The sequence below is a fragment of the Bidens hawaiensis genome, unplaced genomic scaffold, assembly GCF_021521415.1.
Source record: "Bidens hawaiensis isolate Kalapana, Puna unplaced genomic scaffold, B.hawaiensis_p1.1 tig00001179_1, whole genome shotgun sequence".
In the NCBI taxonomy this organism is placed as follows: Eukaryota; Viridiplantae; Streptophyta; class Magnoliopsida; order Asterales; family Asteraceae; genus Bidens; species Bidens hawaiensis.
In genome coordinates, this window is record NW_027491068.1 from 649,086 (window position 1) to 670,294 (window position 21,209).

General features: G+C 37.1%; 1 protein-coding gene across 1 annotated transcript in view; it reads left to right on the plus strand.

Moving 5' to 3' along the window:
• The first annotated feature begins 2,325 nt into the window (after positions 1-2,325).
• The window catches only part of LOC143562362 (large ribosomal subunit protein eL32z), a 120,226-nt gene continuing 101,342 nt past the window's right edge, over positions 2,326-21,209 (plus strand). The window contains exon 1 of the mRNA XM_077050197.1: positions 2,326-2,339. The gene's annotated coding sequence lies outside the window, so the exon portion shown is untranslated. The remainder of the gene's footprint in view (positions 2,340-21,209) is intronic.

Genomic DNA, 21,209 nt, shown 5'->3' on the forward strand with positions numbered 1-21,209 from the left:
AAAATTTATTTATCTATTTTTAAACACCATTTAAACACTAAATATGTCGTAAATACCAAACGATCTCCAAATTTCTCCTGGATGTCCCCTGCCATCCACATAATCCCCTGTAATTTTTCCAGAACCAAAATCTTCTTTTACATGCCATTTTCACTAAAACCGTGCTAGAAAACCCTAGAACTCGTTTAACCGAAAAGCCTACTTAGACTTCTCCAAAAAGGACCTCAAATTTTGTGTGTGACTTATACATGATATAAAAAGCTTATCTGTAATTTTCCAGAATTTTTCATGATATTTAACTATTTTTCACCATTTTTGGCCAAAACCGAGCATTAAATTCACCAAATATTCATCCTTTATCCAAAAATTACCAAAAATTCACAGAACTCATATTTTCATGTGTTTAATACCTCTGTAAAATTTCATGACCTAACTCTAAAGCATCAACAATCTGTCCAAATTTCCCAAAACCGAACATAACCGAATATACCTTTCGTTTTCCGCCACTACGAGCTACAAACTCGTCTTTCCGCCTTATCTACCACTAAATACAGTTCCTACAAACAACATACCACAATACCAAGCAAGTTACACTCACGATCAAGCCATTTCTTTCATGGTTTCGGTTATGATTCCAAAAACAAAGATTTAACCGTAAAAATTCGTTTTTGGTTCGTTTAACTCCTTTCTTGGACCAAGATCCCTTGTATAACCCGTATACATCACTTGATCATGCAAGAATCGGTTTTCATCATTGAAACCTCATTTTCTTGCAAACCAATTCAAGAAACGAAGGTGAAAACATAGATAACTCGATCCTTACCGTGTTTTTCTTGCTCCCAAATCTCGGTTTTGGATTATAATGTTGAAGAAGGGATGAGGATCTTGCAACGGAGGATAAAAAAAAAAGAATGAAGAGTGGGGTGTGACCCTATAGGTCCGATCGGAATCATCAAGGGGTGGGGTGGGACCCACCTCTCCAATATTAGCCACATATTTGGATTCTCGTAATCCGGATAATGTTTTGGATAATCTGGTTCAGTTCGTTTTTCGGTTAAATGTCTAATTCGGCTTAAAACGAGGTTAAAACGGTCGTTTTTCGGCTTAAAAATGAAATTTATATAAAACCGATTTAAAAACTTAAACCATGACTTTTATTAACTTGAAACATCATATCATTAATTATCGTGCATCTTTTTTTCGGCTTGATCGATCATCTCTTGCTCGGTTTGGTATTAAAGGTTTCGTTTAACGTACCGACGTACTATTAAATCGAAATCCTTTTTCTGTGCTTTAATCCACTTATCCCGAAGCTTTAATACTTCGTAACATCACTAAATATCATATATCTCGTCTATAATTGAACCCTCGATTCGTCCGGGTTTTAATAACTATCGATCGATTGATCGCATATTCAATACGGTGAATTATATATTCACGTACAATCAATGCACTGAACCATGTATTCTCGTATGATTAATATGGTAATTTATGTATCCGACATTAAATATGATGTAACTATTATCTACCGGTTAGGGTATACCGGGTTTCGTCGGAATCGTTACAGAAGAAGAACACCGTGGGCAGTTTGCTACAGCAGCTAAGGGTCTCATACATTCATAAACTCAGCTCATAAATCATAAGTATTCATCTTTAAACTTTGTCTTTTGTTCAAGAACCCTAACTAGTTAAGTTTGATCTTTTTGTTGGATTGTTTTGCAAGTAACTTAGAGATTGATTTGTGTTTGATTGTTCTTGATCATTGAATGAGTTTTATTATGTTTATGATGAGTTATATGATGTTTAATTTGATATATTGCTGCTGTCCAAAATCAGTGAGTGGCTAAAGTAGTTAGTTCTACCTAAGTTAGATGATTATTGTTAGGTTTTAGTAAGTAGTTTGGATTGTTGATGATCATGACTTGATTTGTTAATGTAAAGTTTGGTTAAACATTGAATTAAGTTGTGTTTAGTGGCTATGTTTTGATTAATAATACTCAATTACCTCTTGCTTTGATTGATTGAATCGGTTTTAGTTGATTTTATCTTGTTTGAACCATTTACTTTGTGTTTAGAGATTGTTTGCGGGGTGGGGTGTACAACCGTAGGGTAAATTTGGGTATATTAATTAGTTAAAATCAACGGGTAGACACCTTCCTTGAGACTGAGAGGTGATAGGAAGTAAACTCGTCTCATAGCTTTTACTTGTTAGAATTAGGATCGCGCGAGAGCGGGTTCGGTTCTTGTCGGGTTTTGGCGTGTGAGCGATTAGTTGACCTAGTTTAAGTTAAACTGAGTTGTTCCTCTATCCTTGGTTGCGTAGTATTCGTCTCCATTAGGGTAGTGTGTCGGTGAGACCGAGAGGAGAGTCGGCATTAGAGCACGTTAACAATTTGCCACCCGGTTTGTTCTTAAAATCAACTAAGTATAGGTTAGGGTTTGTTAATGAGACCGAGAGGTAATCTAGCTTCCTGAGTGAACCTTAGTCGTGTCAACCTTAGGAACCGGTGTCGTGAGATTCTACAATCCATTAGCTTACTATACCTTCAATAGGATTCTTACCTAGGTAGACGTTTTTCCCATTGATAAATCGTATTTTCAAAGGTTCGTCAGTTTTTCTTAAATTAAGTCTTTTAAGTTAATTAATTTAAGTTATGTTAAGTATTTAATAATATAAAAATCAATTTAAAATATATTATTCTTAGGTGAGTCTTATTTAGGGTTAAGTATTAGATACGTTTTCACGTGTCCTTGTGTTCGACACTCGGACTTCCTTAGTGCTATACTATTAGTGATCGGTACACTTGCCGGTTTTGTGTGGCTTCTTTAGGAATTTCGTTTACTAAATTTAAAGCTTAGTTGTGAGAGCATAGTTTTACACACATCATATAGACTGGGGTAATATGTCCCCCGTGGCGATTTCAGTAGGATACCTAATCCTGTCCCTCTTACGTTGGATGCTCCATCTGTGAAAAGGATCCAAGGATCCTTGGTTTCTTCTAGTTGCTGGACCTCTAAATCAGCTTCCTTTTGCATGTCACTGCTGAAATCAGCCACAAAGTCTGCTAGTGCTTGCGATTTGATGGCTGTTCCAGGCTCATACTGAATATCATATGCACTCAGCTTCACAGCCCACTTGGCCATCCTTCCTGACAACTCTGGTTTTCTAAGCACATTCTTAACAGGATAATTAGTTCTCAAAATAATAGTATGTGTTTCAAAGTAATGTCTCAATTTAGTGGAAGCCATAATAAGTGCAAGAATTAATTTTTCTAAATGAGAATACCTGGCCTCCGCATCTAAAAGACTTTTACTTACATAATAATTTAGTGGAAGCCATAATAAGTGCAAGAATTAATTTTTCTAAATGAGAATACATGGCCTCCGCATCTAAAAGACTTTTACTTACATAATAAACGGGATGTTGTTCACCTTCGTGATCCTTCACAAGGACAGCACTTACAGCATTTCCTGAGACAGCTAGGTATAGGTATAAGGATTCTCCATCCACATGCTTCATCAGAGCTGGTGCTGAGGATAAGTAATCCTTTAAGGCTTTAAGTGCAGCCTCATGCTTCTCTGTCCACTCAAACTTCTTGTTTTTCCTAAGAATGTCGTAGAAATCTTTGCACTTCTCGGAGGATCTGGAAATGAATCTGTTGAGAGCAACTATTCTTCCCATCAATCTCTGGACATCCTTGGCATTCACAGGGGATTTTAAGTTGATGATGGCTTCAATTTGCTCGGGGCTTGCTTCTATTCCTCTTTTAGTCACCATGTATTCTAGAAACTTTCCAGCCTTAACACAAAATGGCATTTTGACGGATTCAGTTTCATGTTATACTGGTCGAGGATATTGAATGCTTCTTCAAGATCTCTGAGGTGATCCTCAGCCCTCTTTGACTTTACCACCATGTCGTCTATGTAGACCTCCATAGTCTTGCCTAGCTGATCCTTGAACATCATGTTGACTAATCTTTGATATGTTGTCCCTGCATTTCTTAGTCCGAATGGCATAGCAATATAACAGTATATGCTGGAAGGAGTCATGAATGTTGTATCCTCTTGGTCAGATGGTTCCATCTGAATTTGTTGAAATCCAAGGAAGCATCCATAAAGGTGAGCATTTCATGTCCTGCCGTAGCATCCACCATGGAATCTATATGTGGTAACGGGAAAGAATCCTTGGGGCATGCCATGTTTAAATTAGTAAAATGGACACACACCCTCCATTTTCCATTCTTTTTAAAAACAACAACCACATTAGCTAACCATCTAGGATACTTAATCTCTCTGATCATACCGGCCTTAAGAAGTTTTTCAACTTCTTCTTGTATGATCGCGTTCCTCTCAGGAGCGAATTTCCTTCGCTTCTGATGGATGGGTTTAATAGATAAATCAAGGCCTAACTTGTGAGTAATTACCTCTTTAGAAATACTTGTCATGTCTGAATGTTTGAAGGAAAACGTAGACTTTCTTCTTTTTAGGAAGGATATAATATCCTCCTCGATCTTACTAGGGATACTGGATCCTAGGAACACTTTCACATCTGGATCCTCGGGGTCCAAGGATTCTTCCTTTAAGTCCTTCTCACGAGCTTCCAGCACGTCCCTAGGATCTTGTTGTGGTTGGTATGCTATCGTATGTTTAGTTGCTGGCTTCATTGATGAAGAGTAGTAGTTCTTGGCTTCTACTTGGTCACCATCTATCCTTACTACTCCCCGAGGAGTTGGTAGTTTGATGCATTGATGGTAAGTAGAGGCCACTGCCTTCATCCCATGTAGCCAAGGCCTGCCTAAAATAACATTGCAACAAGAAAGGTTATCTATAACACAAAATTTTTTGTAAGTATTTAACCCTTCGATGTTATTGGGAGTTTGATGTCCCCCAATGTCTTCTTGGTCTCTCCACTGAAGCCGACTAACACCAACGTCCTCGGGATGATTTCTAAATATGGGATGTTCATCTTCTGAAGGACATCCTGTTGGATGATGTTAACCGAGCTTCCACCATCGACAAGGATCTTGCGTACATAATGCTTAGCAATAAACAAAGTAACAATCAAACCGTCATGATGAGGATCCTGGATGCTTGATTTATCTTCCTCATCAAAGAAGATCCTTTTGTCTGTTTTCAATGTGGTGGATACAATTGGTCGTTCCCATTATCCAACTTGGTCTCTTTGGCCAGCCTCTTAGCTGCGGAGAAAGAAGTTCCACATATGTTTGAGCCACCGGAAATGAAGTTGATCACTTGAGCATCTGGTGGGGGGCGGAGTTGCTTTTTGGGGAGCCTCTTCAGGATCCTGGACTTCTTTCTTCCCAACAGTTCCTTAAAGTGGCCCTTGCTTAGGAGGTATCCGATTTCCCTTCTCAAACCGATGCAATCGTCCGTCATGTGGCCAAAATCCTCATGGAAGGCACACCATTTGGACTTGTCTCTAAAGGTGGTTGACTTCTTGTTCTTTCGGGGCCATCTTGCCTTCTCCCCTAGATCCTTCATGGCATAAATCAAGCCATGGGTGTCTACGGAGAAGCAATATTCTAAAATGCTTGGGTAATCCTCATCATCATCATCTTCTTCAACAGCTCGAACTTTTTGATTGTTGAATTTGGAGTATGACTTCGAATTATTGTTTCTGTATGAGGATCATTTATTCTTGTCAGGGGATTCTTGCTTCGTTTGAGCCCCTAACCGTTCCTATATCTTTTTGTTATCCTCCAGCCGTATGAACCTCAGTGCTCTGTTCCTTACTTCATCTAAAGTCCTGCAAGGAGTCATCACAAGATCATCATAAAAGGGGGAGCCCTTCTGAATTCCCATCTTGATTGCTTCAACAACAGTAGTCATGTCAAGATTAGGGATTTCTAGAGCTTCCATGCCAAACCTTGTAACAAAATCCCTAAGAGATTCATCACTGGGTTGGATAACGCGGTATAAATCACTAGTTAACCTCTCAAATTTCCTGCTACAGGAAAATTGACTGTTGAACAAGTTAACTAAGTGTGAGAAAGAAGTAACAAAAAAAGGGAGGAAGACTTAGCAGCCATTTCAAAGCAGATCCTGATAGTGTGGCTCCAAAACCTTTGTATAGACAAGCCTCCTTGAGCCTCTCAGGGATTGGATTAATTTCTATCCTTTCCCTGTATTGGGCTACATGCTCCTCAGGATCAGTGGTCCCGTCATACACCTTCATGTTGGAGGTTTGAAAGCGTTTCGGGATCTCCGCGTCACAAATTGGTGGAGAAAATATGGATATCTTATGGCTTCCCTCTGGTATCTCAGGAATTGGACGGATCACCCTTGGTACGCTGGATATCATATCCTTGAGTTTCTGCAGTTCCTTAGCCATAGCTTGGTTGATACCTGCGTCCTGCACGGAACCATGGTTAGCATTTAAGGATATAGGATTATAGGTGTTACCTCTTTGTTTTGTAAAGGTCGGCATTCCAGAAGAGTGGCTGAGGTAAGAAGTGTCTGCTACAGGAGTTGGTCCACCCGAAGCTATGGTCTGCATAGGGATTATATCTCCTTCATGGACCTCGGGGGATCGTTGATGTTGAACCCCTGAGGATCCTTGATCCTGGAATAAGGATCCTTGATTGTGGACAAAGGATCCCAATGGTTGAGAGTTGGGGGATCCTTGAAGATATGACCCGCAGGACCCCGGTTGAAGGATGGATGATCCTTGTTGGAAAGTTGAGGATCCTTGAGCTAACTGACCCATGGACCCCGGTTGAAGGATGGATGATCCTTGCTGAAAAGTTGAGGATCCTTGAGCTAACTAACCCATGGACCCCGGTTGAAGGATGGATGATCCTTGCTGAAAAGTTGAGGATCCTTGAGCTAGTTGACCCATGGACCCCGGTTGAAGGATGGATGATCCTTGCTGAAAAGTTGAGGATCCTTGAGCTAGTTGACCCATGGACCCCGGTTGAAGGATGGATGATCTTTGCGCATGTTGAGCCAAGGATCCTGGAGTAGTGAAATCCAACATCGTAGGCACTAGAGGAGTCTGATCCTCTGTCGGCCTCTTAGTCCTCTTAAGGTCTTCGATCTCCCGAAGGATCCTCTGGTTAGTCTTGTTCTGTTGCTCCATGTATGCTTTAACCTGTGGAAACATATTAGAAACATCATTGTTAGTATTAACTACCGAAGTGGCGGCGGTAGTTTTCGAGCTCTGGAAGACTGGTAATTGCGTATTGTTTCCAGCAACAATAGCCCTTGAAGCTCCCAAGATTGTCGGAGGCATCGACGGCAAGGTTCTTGATGAGAGAGGAACCGAAGATGGCATGGTTGATGAAGCAGAGGTTGATTGAGAGGCCGTTAAAAGTGATATGGGTATGAAAAATTGAAAATTGATAGGAATAATATGGATTATTGCACCTATTGCCCACGGTGGGCGCCAAATTGTTTTAGACAAAAATCTGCTAAAGATAATGTATCCAAATCTGTAATTGTGAGGTATAATGCTATGGTGATAATAACGATTGTATGAACGAAATTGAGATGAACACCGTGATTTGTTGCGAGGAAAAACCCCTTGATCTTGTTTAGATCAAAGGAAAAAAACCCTGGGTGATGACAACTCGTCGATCACCACTTTATTAATATCAAAAAGGGTTACAAAGTGTTGGAGATAACGATCAGTTGTACAATTGAATGCTAGTGTGTAGTGTTAGAGAGAATCGTAGCTCTGCTCTAGTGTGTGAGAATACAAGTGATTCCTAACTGATCCGATATCTCGATTATAAAGAAAATAACAAATTACAATATTTCCTATTAATCCACCACTCGTCCACAACTCCTTCAACGTTCTTTGACCACGTGCTGGGAGCTTCCAGTCGTTATAGGCGTTATTTTGTATGAACAAGTTGTGTTATTTGGTTGATTGAATGAAATGAATGAGTTGTTTAAATATTGTCACTTTAATAATATCTTGTGTTCTTGGACAATCCGTTGCACCCCAACATGTTCCGCCGCCTTTGATCGGGATGTAACATCCGACGTGTAATGACAACCCTACATATGATTAAATCTGTAGCTATTTATTGGAATTTGAAGAGCTGAGTTTATATTTTGGAAGTATAATAGAAATGGTACTAAATTAAACTTGACTTTTTTTTTTGCAATTAAAACATGGAGCAATTAAGCAATGATACTAGCTAGAAAGATAAAATTGTTGATTTAATTTAAATACAAGTTTATACATTAGAAGTTCTGAAAAGATAAGTAGATCTCTCAAAAGTAATATATTGTCGGCTATTTTGTGTTGAATTATTAAGAGGTCTGATTAAGTAAGATGTAGTTTTTCAATCATTTAGCATGTCTCTAAACTTAACCATTAAGAGACTTCATGAACCATATGAGTTATCTTTTTTGTGAACCAAACACACTCTACCTCTTAACAAATTTAGAGATATTTGTTTATCGAAATCATTAAGAGTCCACCAAACAACACCTAAATATTATATCTCAACTATGTAACTATTTCCACGAAAGATCAAGTTTATTTTATTATGTTCATGAAATTCATATTCTTAGGGTTATGAGCTAGATGTTCTAATTTATTTTATAATTATTTTATAATAAAAAATTAATTAACTGAAAACAACTAAGAGATGTTAACAGGAAAGTTGTGAAATGGTTCGATCATTCAACGAATCTAGACGTTTTAAGGGCCCTAGAATGATGGACTTTGCTTTAATATGTGTGGATCATTTACATTTTACAACGGAATGGTAAAATTTTACTTTTATATTTGGAATTGGCCCTCAAATAAATATATATTACAATTATCAAATTTTCATATTGTTACGTACTATGTGCAATGTTTTTTTACCCTCCTTTCTGCTTAGTGACTTGGTTACATGTTTGCTCTTGATTGAACCAATATTTTAGTTGAATTATAATTAATTTGTAATCCTTGAACTAGAATCTAGCTTCGATCACACTTTTTTAGCAAACATACATAACTTGCTGTGTTTGGTAGATTGGCAATAGAACTGATCCTACGATGTTCTACTTATATTCCTTCTGTATTAGTTTTAGGTTTTCTTTATTTAAGAGGAAGAAGAGAAAACCATATAGAAGGAACTGGGTGATTTATTTACGATATTTACGACTGCGGTTTCAGCACTTCAATTGTCTTCCTAATTATTAGGTAACGCTAGAGGTGCAGAAATCGGGTTTTTTTAAAAAAAACCGTTTCCGGATATGGAACTAAGTTCGGGTATGACCGAGTATTGGAAAATCGGGTATTAGTAATACCCGGGTCGGCTTCGGGTATTGTCTCTAAGAAATATACCCTATGCATCGGGTTCGGGTCAGGTATAGAACCGGGTATTCTAAAACCGGGTATCTAATTTTCGAGTATTGAAAAAACCCTATTTTCAGGTTTCTATTTTCAAGTTTTTTCGGGCATAGATCGGGTATTGTAAAACCTGGTTTCGGGTATTGGAAAAACTAGGTTCCGCGTATGGAACCGGTTCCGGGTTTCGGGTATTACCGGGTACCAATAGGGTCCAGTTCGGGTACGAGTTTTGGTATTGAGATGCATACCCTATCCGTACCATACGGGTAGAATCGGTACGGGTTCGGATATTAGAAGCCAGGGTATAAATAAACCGGTTCCGGGTTTTTTTTGGGGTCGGTTCCAGGTTTGGGTTTTTTGTGCCCCTTTGGTAAGGCCAACTTCATTGTTTCAATAGGAGAAAAATAGTTGTTTCTGAAAGTTGGTCCGTTGGCTTGGCTGCCATCGTTCAACTCAACCGAGTGGGCCGTATGGTGACCGTGATCGAGTGGGCTGATTAAATCGGTGAACTTTATTGCTAGGGAAGTTGTGAATTTTGTCAACACAACCTAGGTCAGACATTAACTGTTTACTTTTATAATCTTGAAAAGAAAGGCATATTATACATTCTATATAGTATTTAGGCACGTTCTTTTCATGAAATTGAATGAAATTGAAATTGGAATTGGAATTGGAATTGGAATTGGAATGAATTGGTTTTTAAATATGAACATTCTAATGGGATTGGAAATGAAGGGAATTGAAATCCAATTACATTCTTAATGTGTTCGTTTGACCAATAAATAGGAATCGGTTTTTTAACAAAGATAACGGCGAAAACTTTTAGTTATTTTAGATTTTTTTTTGTTTTTTATATATATTTTGCGTATGATTTTTTTTATTATTATTTTTTTATAATTTATATTATGGGTTTTATATTAAGATCAAAAATCCCTCAAAAAATATTCAAAAATAATAATAATAAATTCATAACTCAAAATATAAATAAAAAACAAAAAAATTTAAAAAAATAAAATGTTTATTCGTTGTCCTCATTTAAAAAAAATTCGAGAATAGATTCCAATGAATTGCCTTGAATTCTTCCACACTTTGGAAGGATTTGGAATTCCTTAATTTAAAGGAATTTGAAAGAATTGAATTCCAATTCCAATTCTTTGAACCGAACACACCAAAATGAAATTAAGATTCCAATTCCAACGTAATGAACACACCATGTTATGGGATTTTAATTCCAATTCTTTGAAACTCCCACAAATTTTGTGAAACAAACACGGACTTAGTTGTATCATGTTATATTTTTAGTGATTTAATGAAAGGCCTATATATAGATTTAAAAGGGTAATTATGTTGGAGGGAAACGTCACCTTATATACAAAAACCTAATTTTACCTATAGACATGACAAGTTAGGTATCGAATCCAGATGAGCATGTGGTCAGTGTCATATGTGTGTTCGTTTATCTAAATATATTTACAAAAGAGTTATAAAGAAACAATTATGAAGTTTTGTCGAGTTCTGATCACACTAGTTGGTTTTGTTAGGAAGCAACTTAAACGAGTTTAAAAATTAACGAGAACAGAATCACACATAGGGTTCAAGCATGCAACTAAAACAATAATCTCATGTTAACTTAACAGATTAATTGTCAAAGATCAAATCAGATTGACTAACTAGGCAAACCTTAGGCATCAACAATCGCTAACACACGACACTGGTTATCAAACAGTCCTTGCAAGTGTGACTCAACTAAGGGCAATTGTATGCTTCATCATATTCAAACAAGTCAATAAGCAATTATCATAGCAACTGGTAAACTAATCGTTCTGGTCGAAATAAACCTAAACCGACTAAGTGCACGGCAATACCAAATATCAATACTCATAGATTAACCATAAACAATTACAATTAGTTTGTTCTTTAAAACATGAGAAAATAATGAAAAGTCACAATATCCTACATCCCGGGAATGACTCGTGACGAATCAGCCGCTCATGATCTTCGATCAGTCTTCAGCTATTGATTCAGGATGATGAACTATGAACCCCGAGGTGATTGGAGGTGATCCAGGGCTCCTGGAATCGCCCCTTGTCGTCCCCCAGACGACTGGAAGTGAATACCCTGATTAGGGTTCGTCAAATAGAACATATAGGCTGAAACCCGTTTTTTTCCGTTTTTTATGTCCATCGCGATACGCGATGGACATATACCCATCCCGACGCGTATCACGACCTAAGATAACTTCATATTCAGATTCCTCTCGTCGAGAAACCAAAAATTCATATATTATGGGTCCCGTAACTCATTTTCTAGCCCAGGATATGCCCGTTTTACTTCTTGGTCGCGTTTTGTCAACCCATCTTGTTCAGTTTTAGCATCGGCTTATGATTTCTCATCCATACTCTTCCCTAATCCTTGTAACACTTACCAAGACATCAAATCATGCTCCGGTCTTCCCGAGATATCATTCCATGCTCGTACAGGTCTCCCATTTAGCATATTTAACGATCAATGACCTGAAATACAAAAACACGTATGAAGTACTAAAGTTCTAACAGTATACTCAATAAAACTACATAATTAATACACTAATATATATATATACAAAATACCTGACCATCAGTCGACATAGACGTTTCCTCTAAAATTCTAGAAGAATCGATTTGCAGCAGCTGTAGGCATGGTTGGTCGGTGATGGTTTGCAGTTCAGGGTAACATGATAGTATACAGATCTTCACATCTCCATCGTTACCTCTTCTCCAGTGTCGGGTCGTCTTCATCCATGCTACTTCTTGATTTCATCTTAAAGTTTACTAATCCGTTTGGTAAGTCCTCACTCCTCAGTTATAGATTTCTACACATATATAATACAAATGCATACTGTTTTCATTGATTAATCCAACGAAGAAGGACTGTATATGATTGTTGTTGTGTTAATTTAGATGGATGATTGTCTGCACAAGTGGTGGTAATTTTGATGGATGATTCTGTTGGAAAATTTGTTACGTGTGCATTAGTAGGTTGTTATGACACAACAAATGCACACTAATAGACATTGATGAATGAGATATCGATGTGTGATTGTGTATATTTGAAAGAAAATACTATAGTGGTGTATCACACATTGGTGGGATGAAAAACTTGTGCCTTGTTTTTCCTCTATAAATAGAGAGGTAAACTAAGTTGCAACACACACCAAACCTTACACACAACACAAGCATTGTTGTAAGGTTTTTCCAACTTCTTCTTCTACATTTCTGGTTTCTTTTATTCGAACCATTTTCAGGTTTACGGTTAACTCCGGCAGTACTACTGCTCTGGCTGTTGTACCCTGGGAAACAACGAGTTCTCTTGGGAGACTCGAAATATTGTTTTAAGGGCCCCGTGTTCAACACGATCCTCAGCCAAACCGTTTACAATTTTTTTTTGTGTATTGTATTTGGTTTATTTCTTTGATTCTGTATTGTATTTCAGATTCTTGTATTTTATTGTATAAGTAATAAAATTATTTGTTAATTTTATGTTTATTTACTCAATTCACGAATTCGGTTCCTACAATCTTAAAACAATGTTTTTAAAACCGTTTCGTGTAAACTTTGTTTAAATTTTCAAAAACTATTCTGTTTTGATCCAAACCAGTTTTGTTTCAAAATAGTATATGTTTTAAAAACAGTTTTTTCTTTTCTGTTTTGGTCTCAGAATCAAGAATTGGATCTTCAAAGTTGGACTTAGACAGATTCGTTCTTGGTTTAACATTCTGAAATCAGAAAATGCTCCTTTTTGGGCTGATTTTGGCTATCTAGCACGAGATAGCTTATCGTGAAAACTTTGTTTAAATTTTCAGAAGCTATTCTATTTTGATCCAAACCAGTTTTGTTTCAAAATAGTATATGTTTTAAAAACAGTTTTTCTTTTCTATTTTGGTCTTAGAATCAAGAATTGGATCTTCAAAGTTGGACTTAGACAGATTCGTTCTTGGTTTAGCATTCTGAAATCAGAAAAGGCTCCTTTTTTGGGCTGGTTTTGTTATCTCGCACGAGATAAAGCTATCTCGCACGGGATAAATTTATCTGGCAAATTTCAGAATTTTCTGAATTTTTTTTCTAAGTTACTAACTTGGTCTGTTTTCTGTGTGCAAGAATGACAGGACCAACCCCAAACACTTCTAATGCTACCCCTGTTGTCCATTTTACCACCCCAGCAATGTGGGAGCAACCACAATGGCTAACCATGCTGAAAAACCCGAAAAGTTCACGGGTGTCCACTTTAAGATATGGCAACGGAAAATGGTTTTCTACTTGACAACCTTGAACTTAGCACAGTTCTTGGAGAAAACAGCCCCCATACCCACTGCCCAAGATGATGCCCAAAGTGTGAGTGCTTTGGACGCTTGGAAACATTCTAAATTTCTATGTCGCAATTACGTGCTCAATGGTTTGGTGGATCCATTGTATAACGTCTATTGTGGGATAAAGACTGCCAAAGAACTATGGGAGTCTTTAGACAAGAAGTATAAAATCGAAGATGCGGGAACAAAGAAATTTGTTGTGGCCCGTTTTTTGGACTTTAAAATGGTTGACTCCAAGACTGTGATCACCCAAGTCCAAGAACTACAAGTTATACTTCATGAAATTCATGCCGAGAGTATGACACTTAGTGAAACGTTCCAAGTTGCAGCCATAATTGAAAAGTTTCCTCCTAGTTGGGTTGAGTTTAAGAATTATCTTACGCACAAACGAAAGGAGATGACTATTGATGAATTAATTGTTCGTCTTCGAATAGAGGAAGACAATAAAACGGCTCAAAAATCAGCTCGTGTGGAGCCAATGGCTAAGGCCAACATGGTTGAACTTGGACAATCTTCTAAGGGGGGGCATAAGGGTAAGGGTAAAATGAATAAGGGAAAGGGAAAGTTGAACCTTGGACCGAAGAAGGAGGTTGTGAAAAAGAAACCTCAATCTTCAAACTTCCAAGGTGTTTGTTACAATTGTAATGAGAATGGCCATCGTGCGAACCAATGCAAGAAGCCTAAGCGTGAGCGTGCGCATATGGTGGATGAAAATGGTGAACCGTTGGTGGCAATGATCACCGAGCTCTCGGCAATGAGTGAAGAAATCAATCTTGTGGGGGACAAACCGCAAGGATGGTTCATAGATACGGGTGCGACCCGTCATGTGTGTGGTGACAAGACCCTCTTTAGCACCTTTAAGGAGGCTGCTAGTGATGCTAAGTTGTTTATGGGGAATCAAGAAACGGCCGACATCAAGGGTGAAAGGAATGTGATCTTGAAGATGACTTCGGGAAAAGAGCTTACTTTGAGCAACACTTTGTATGTGCCCGAAATTCGTAAGAATTTGGTTTCGGGTTGGTTGCTTAATAAGTTTGGTTTTCGTTTAGTGTTTGAGTCGGACAAGTTTGTCTTGACTAAGCGTGGAATGTATGTTGGTAAGGGCTATGCCCTCAATGTTACGTTTAAACTTGATGTAACCGTGATTGGAAATGAAATGAATAAGGCATCTACTTCTGCTTATATTATTGAGTCTTTAAATTCAAATGTTTGGCATGGTAGATTAGGACATGTAAATTTCAATTCACTTCGTCGTTTAATTAAATTAAAAATCATACCAACATTCCACATTGATACAAACTCGAAATGCGAATCATGTGTTGAATCCAAACTTACAAGATCATCCTTCAAACCGGTTGAAAGAATAACCGAAACACTTGATTTAATTCACACCGATGTGTGCAATTTAAAAATGTGCCCAACAAGAGGGAGAAACAAATATTTCATCACGTTTATTGATGATTGCTCAAAATATTGCTATGTATATTTACTTAAAAGTAAAGATGAAGCAATAGAAAAAATTATCTTGTTTAAAAATGAAGTTGAGTTACAACTTAACAAGAAAATTAAACGTGTGAGAAGCGATCGAGGAGGTGAATACGTTTCACCATTTGCGGATTTATGCGCACAAAGTGGCATAATACATGAATTAACCCCTCCTTATTCTCCACAATCAAATGGCATGGCGGAACGAAAGAACCATACATTGAAAGAGATGATGAATGCCATGTTGGTTAGTTCTGGGGTGAGCCATGACATGTGGGGGGGTGCCATTTTAACGGCAAATTATCTTTTAAATAAGATACCTCTCAAGAATAGGGACGAGACTCCTTATAAGTTATGAAAGGGAAGAGAACCTTCGTACAAATACATGAAAGTGTGGGGGTGCCTTGCTAAAGTCACCGTACCACCTCCTAAAGCTCTTAGGATTGGTCCCAAAATTGTTGATTGCATTTTCATTGGATATGCTCACAATAGTAGTGCACATCGGTTTTTGGTACATGAATCCAAAAATCCAAAATGTACACGTAAACACTTTCATGGAGGCGAGCCCCAATACTGTCTCGTATTTTGAGCACGTGTTTCCTAAGTTAGGACACACATATGAGGCCTCATCATCACGAGCAAATGATGTAGGTGCAAGCACGTCAACACAAAATGACGACTTGGTTCATGAAGGAACACATGAACGGCACGAGACTGAGGATGGTGATTTAAGACGAAGCAAAAGACAAAAGGTTGCAAAATCCTTTGGTCCTGACTTCGTAAGCTTTATGGTTGAAGGTGAACCTAATACCTACCATGAAGCGGTGACCTCACCTGAAAGACCTCAATGGAAAGAAGCAATCAAGAATGAAATTGATTCGATCTTACAAAATCATACTTGGGAATTGGTAGATCTTCCAGTTGGTTGCAAACCACTTGGATATCGTTGGATATTCAAAAAGAAGATGAAAGCCGATGGAAGTATTGATAAATACAAGGCGAGGCTAGTGATCAAAGGTTTTAGACAAAAGGAAGGTATAGACTATTTTGATACTTACTCACCTGTAACACGTATAACCTCTATAAGGTTGGTGCTTGCAATCGCGTCTTTACGAAGTTTGGAAGTGCATCAAATGGATGTAAAAACGGCTTTTCTAAATGGTGATTTGGAAGAAGAGATATACATGGAGCAACCTGAGGGTTTCTCCACCCCTGGTCAAAAGGGCAAAGTATGCAAACTCATCAAGTCTTTGTATGGCTTGAAACAAGCTCCAAAACAATGGCACCAAAAGTTTGACCAAGTAATGATTAACAATGGTTTCAAAATTAATGAGTGTGATAAATGTGTTTATGTTAAAAACACAAATGGAGGTTATGTTATTTTATGCCTTTATGTGGATGACATGCTTATCATTGGGAGTAATGATAAAATAGTTCAATCTACAAAAGACATGTTAAAGGCACGATTTGACATGAAAGACATGGGTTTAGTTGATACTATTCTTGGAATAAAAATCATTAAAACCAAAGAAGGTCTTGCTTTGAGTCAAGCACACTACGTCGACAAGATTCTTGAAAAATTCAACAAGGAAGACAAGCGAGTGGCTCGTTCTCCTGTTGACACTACTCTACATCTATGTAAAAATAGAGCTGAGCCGGTTGCTCAATTAGAGTATTCAAGAATCATTGGAAGTCTAATGTATCTCATGACATGTACGAGACCCGATTTAGCATACGCGGTGAGTAGGCTAAGTAGATATACTAGCAATCCAAGTGTTCAACATTGGAAAGCTATTATAAGGGTGCTTAGGTACATAAGATACACAAGAGACTATGGTTTGCATTATACCAACCATCCAGCTGTGATCGAAGGGTATACTGATGCGAACTGGATTTCGGATATGAAAGATTCCAAATCAACAAGTGGGTACGTGTTCCTACTTGGTGGGGCAGCAATATCTTGGAAATTATCCATACAAACTGTAATTGCTAGATCCACAATGGAGTCTGAATTCATTGCCTTAGACAAATCTGGGGAAGAGGCAGAATGGTTACGTCAATTCGTGGAAGACATTCCACAATGGCCAAAGCCGTTGTCGCCAATTTGCATACACTGTGACAGTGAGTCTGCAATTGGTAGATCTCAACGTTCAATGTATAATGGCAACTCAAGGCATATGAGACGTAGACATAACACGATACGACAACTACTGTTAACGGGTGTTATCACGATTGACCATGTGAGGTCAGAAGATAATATTGCAGACCCGTTAACAAAAGGCTTAAGCACGGATAAATTTTATAAGTTGTCGAGAGGAATGGGACTAAAGCTCGCGATAAAGGAAGTATGAGGGAAACCTAACTTAGCAGACTGGAGATCCCAAGGGCTAAGTTCAATAGGCAAACTTAATCACATGACCAGAGGCAGTCATTGTGGGGGAGTACCCCAAAAACCAAAGGGAGTCTTGAACTTCCTAGTCCTTTCTCCTAGGGGAGTACCCTAAAACCAGTGACATTTGAGAGAGGTTAAGCATATTAAAGTTAAGTGAAATAACCATGATGCTTTTAATGATTCATGTGAATCACCTATGTTAGAGAGAAGTGTGGTCGCTTCGAATGGAATTGTGGGGAGGCGCAATTTCCTAGAGCTCTCGCAGAACCAGGACCGTGATCCATGACCATAACGGACACAAGAATGAGTGGTTGACCAAACCAGGGAGAGTATTGTGTGAAGGCATATTGTCGTCTACACAAAAGGGGGTCTGTTCAAAGTCATCGCGACTACAAACCGCTAGGAGGCTAAGTATGCTTCACAACGGAAGGTTCAAAGGGTAACACCTACCTATCCGGCAATACTCAACTGCTGAAACTTACTTCGAAGAATCGATTTCCATTCATGTGAGGGATTGTTGGAAAATTTGTTACGTGTGCATTAGTAGGTTGTTATGACACAACAAATGCACACTAATAGAAATTGATGAATGAGATATCGATGTGTGATTGTGTGTATTTGAAAGAAAATACTATAGTGGTGTATCCCACATTGGTGGGATGAAAAACTTGTGCCTTGTTTTTCCTCTATAAATAGAGAGGTAAACTAAGTTGCAACACACACCAAACCTTACACACAACACAAGCATTGTTGCAAGGTTTTTCCAACGTCTTCTTCTTCTACATTTCTGGTTTCTTTTATTCGAACCTTTTTCAGGTTTACGGTTAACTCCGGCAGTACTACTGCTCCGGCTGTTGTACCCTGGGAAACAACGAGTTCTCTTGGGAGACTCGAAATATTGTTTTAAGGGCCCCGTGTTCAACACGATCCTCAGCCAAACCGTTTACAATTTTTTTTTGTATTGTATTTGGTTTATTTCTTTGATTCTGTATTGTATTTCAGATTCTTGTATTGTATTGTATTGTATAAGTAATAAAATTATTTGTTAATTTTCTGTTTATTTACTCAATTCACGAATTCGGTTTCTACAGATTCTACAAATTATGCAAGTTATCTAGATCATTTATAAATAATTTTTTTGATACTTATTTTGATTATACTTTGCTTAATTCATATGTTTATTAATTCTGGTTCAACATACCATGGGTATAGGCATCTACAAAATATGTAAGTTCTCTTGATCATTTTCAGACGCTTATTGTATCAATATTTAGAACAGCAATACTCACATTGTTTTGAAAATTTATTGTAGGAGACGTATTTGCAAGAGTTGAAATAACTATGGAAGGAACTTCATATTCAAGCATGAGACCATGGGACCCGCGTATTCAGGTAACCATGGCACCGACCTCATCTTACGAGATTAGACCATCATTTACTGAGTACATGCAATCGCAAGAAAGGGTGTGTTAGTATTATTATAGTCATGTGGGGTTGTTTTTCAGGTTCAGCAATCGGGTTTCGGGTAGATCGTTTTTTTTGTTTTTTTTTTGTTGGAACCGAAAGGTTCACCATACTTATATTTCATATCTGGTGGTAGGTGCTTACAAATATATCTAAAATCTACTGCGTATTATTCTTCATGATTGCTTACGATTTATAATGTTTGATGTTTCAGCATCAAAGGATATAAATAGAACGATCTAGGCTTATTTGAAAGCATGGTGGTGGTTGGATTGCATCCAAACTATGCCTATATACATACAGAAGGGTGCTCACGCGATGCAGCGGGTGTTTGAACCCGGACCCTATTAATCACGTAACAATTATGAGTGTTCATGATTCGGTTTAAAACCTTGAAACCGTTTAAACCGGTCATCGGTTTAGTTTCACGGCTGAAATTTTTTCTTTCCGTCGGTATTTTTACTTCCTTTATCATTTTAACTATCATATTTTGACTTAGTTGGAATTGATGATACGGTTAATTTAATAATCATTTTAAACAAATTTAATTATCAAAGCTTAAACTGTTAAACCAAACCAAACTAAAACCAGACCGTTAATAACAGTTTGACTTTCAGTTTTCAATGGTTTAGTTTTGGTTTTGGATGACAAAAGATGGGTACTAGCGGTTGGACTCACAAGCTTAACTTAAAAACAATCAAAACCGGCATTAAACACCCCCTACGTAACAAATTAATTTTTTTAATTGAAAAAATTATAACAATATTATACTCAAATTAAAGAGAATAAAATACTCGTTTTTATGGTACAATAAGTTTACAAAAATATTAACGTATGAAAAAGTTATTGATGTTTAAAAATTATGAGTGAGAAGTTGGTTTAAAATTGAAACTAAAAAAAGAATATTGTTAAAGATGAGATGACAAACTTGTAAGTTGGATGATTTGTGTTTAAAAGACAATTTTACCCCTAATTACACATATACTTTATGTATTATCACTTGTAAACTCTTAAAATCATGTGTTTTAATTTGCTCTTGTTTAGTGTATTATATTTAATATAGATATATCATCACCTATATCAATGATTTCTAATATTTTTTAAATATATGGAACTTGAATAACTTTGCGTCTTTGCATTACTTTTGGTTTGTTTGTAACTCTTAAAATCATGTGTTTTAATTTGCTCTTGTTTAGTGTATTATATTTAATATAGATATATCATCACCTATATCAATGATTTCTAATATTTTTTCAATATATGGAACTTGAATAACTTTGCGTCTTTGCATTACTTTTGGTTTGTTTGTACTAATCAGAAGTTGTTCCCTACTTAATTGACCATTATAATTAGCCTGTCCCTTGTATTAGTAAATATTCCAAAATTGCTTCAGTATATTGAATCTTAATTTTATGTAAAGTGTGTTAATTGCAAAATATGATTTGACTTTTAACTACTATGTAGTCTTTTGCAAGTGTACAACCTATCATATGTTATTCAAGCTGAAAGTTTTAATTTCTGAATCCCGAAAACACCCCTGCTTATAAAAATGTATAACGAATACTCAAATTAACCTGGTCATGAAATGTTTGACTGCAGTTTCTAATTCACTGTTTCACTAATTCAAGACAATTATTATTGCAAATCATATCCAATACATGTGTAGACATCACTTTTGACTTGGTAATACAAGTTTGGTTAGGAATAAGAAAAATTATATAAAGATGATGTGCTAGCTTTAATGAAAGATGGATAGAATAAATCTACAAATATAAACGGCTCATTACTGTGGATGCATAATATTATTATATAGTATCCAGATACTAAATGTGTATGACATGTGTGTGCTGCTCGGTTGTTTTATATATGCAGATATTTTTGTTAGTGTTCGATAATTTGGTTTTGTTTCTTAATGTAGTGTTTATCTTTGTGTGTGTGACATATATGTGTGTTTCTGGTTGCAAGAATTGGAGTCGTCATATAACGCCATAACGGGTAAAAATGGGAAACTTTTATACAAGAAAGTGTACGGTAATATTGATCTTTAAAAATGGCTTGATTTAGAAACTTTTATACTTGTCACACTACAGGCACGTATGAGCGTAATGATGCGCCGTAACGTGCACGGGTCTAATTGCTAGTTGTATTATAAAAAGCATTTTCCCTTTATATTTTATTATTTTTGTACATTGAAACGATTCTAAAAGATA